We start from the raw sequence: 2,259 nt of genomic DNA, 5'->3' as shown, positions 1-2,259 counted from the left end.
GCCCTTTATCATTTTAGCTAAATCCTATCCTTTGTTTAGGGTCATAACAAATCTTACTTCCAATAACATCTTCCCTGATGATATTCACCACATTTTCTCTCTCCCTGTTTGGCATTTTATAAGAAGTATTGCTTATATAGGAGATGACACAGAAAAATAATTAAAAATTCATCTTTGAAGTAAGATATACATACATTTGAATGCTAATTCCAACAGTCACTGTTCTTATGACTTTGGGCAAATTATTTAGTCTCATCTTTGAAAGGAAGGTAATGATATCTATTAAGACTGTGGTTGTGAATATTTAAAAACTAAATGCAGGTGAAATATTTAGCAGAGTGCCTAGAAAAAATATAAGCACTAAGTAGAAATCAGCTTTATATAATATAAATTTAATTAGATGACACGGGTTGTACCTTTCCTCTGAACATGATGTCTCTCTCTGCTAAAGAGAAAGGAGACTTTCTTCCTGATTATATGACTGCCACAAGGCTTTGTGATGTATTGCATAGTAGCTTGATGGGCCTCAACTAACATGATATCAATACAAAGTCCTATGAATAGGTTTTTAAAAAACAAGTGAATGATTATCTAATGGGCGGTAACCTGACTTGGCATGTCTTCTGAAAACAGCTAAAAACATTTAGCTGACCATTTCTTCAGTGAGTCAACAGCATGACAGAGCTCTCCGAACATCCAGAGATGTTATAAACATCTTCCACTCTATACTTGTCTTTTAACTTTAAGGTATTTTCTGTCATCCCGACAGTTTACGTCCTTGTGACCTCATTGACAGCTGGTATGCCTAATGTCAGAAGTAGTCATAACATATCATATACAATAGCCGTGCTGATTGTCTAGCTGGCTCCCAAACTCAATCTGTCTTGTTCCTAGGTACACTTCTTTGCAATTAGGTGTGGACATGTGGTTTTATGAACCAAAGTGATGGACACTATTCTGGGCTAGTCCATAATAACGCCCATATGCTTCATGCTCTTTTTCCCCCCCCAACTTGATGTAGTGAGCATAATGACCCCCTAAGGTCATGTTTTAAAAAAAGCAGAACTGTGGGAGGTAATAAGTCTAGCATCCTAAATCAATGCTTGGAAGAGAGCCGCCCACCAATCAGGAAAGTCCTCTTTAAACTCCTGTTAGCAAGACATCAGCTTCCATTGTGTTTAGTCCTTCACCATCTTTTGATCTGTTTGCTACAACAGCTAGCAAACCCTAACTACTTCAACTGGCCCACAAATATCTGTGGTGTTTATTTGGATTAGTGAGTCATATTCCAAAGCGGGTACTGGCAAGTGTGAAAAGTTTTAGAAATAACTTAAGATACTAAGATAATTACGAATTTAAAAATCAGCTGGAGAGCTTTTTCAAAATGCATATTTGTTAAGAATTCCCAGGTGATTCTAATATATATTCAATGTTAAAAATCATTAGTTTAGAACCCCGACACGGGGAGAATGTTTGAATGAGTTGGGGATGGTTTTCCTGGACAAGAGAAATGTGATGATAGTGGTCTTCACATATCAGAAGGACTAACATGAGAAAGATTAACATTTACACTGTGCAGAAAGAGAGATTTATACTTTTACTGGAAGAGACTGACCGGAATCAACAGGTGGAAGTTACAGGGAGATTTGTGTTCATTCAAAGGAAAATATTACCATAATTATAGATTTTCAAAAAATGAAGCACCTGCTTTTGAAACAGTGGGTTCTCGCATTCTTATAATATCCAAGCAGTGATGATATAAAAGTATGATTACTATAATATTCTTTACAATCACTATTTCATCTAAACTCATAGCCACTCTGTGGGATAGACCCACTTTTTATAGATGAGCAAACTAAAACCCATAGTCATTAAACTGCCCGCCCAGTCACAGGGCCAGAAAACACCACAGGCGAAGCATTAATCCCTGTCCTCAGACTCAGAAACTAGTTCTTTTTTCCACTGACCATACATATGTGAGTAATTCCTCTTGGACATAAGATTCTGTGAAAAAGATAGGGAGCTCTTTAATGGTGGAGATGTTCTCTTATCCTTGTTTTTATTTATATTTTCATTTTGCTAAGTACACATTATGTGCTTATTAAATACCTATTTAACTGAATTTAATTGACACCATTCTTCTAAAATAAGAATGTCATAAAAAGTAGGTCTTTCCACTCCATTTTCACATGTAGGAGAGCAAATTTTGCCATCCCAAGATAGCCATCTTTGGCATATTGATTAGTCTAAGCTGGTTAT

Source organism: Ursus americanus, chromosome 16 (assembly GCF_024610735.1).
Source record: "Ursus americanus isolate L20-20 chromosome 16, mUrsAme1.1.p, whole genome shotgun sequence".
NCBI classification, from domain to species: Eukaryota; Metazoa; Chordata; class Mammalia; order Carnivora; family Ursidae; genus Ursus; species Ursus americanus.
This window is presented reverse-complemented; position numbering follows the sequence as displayed.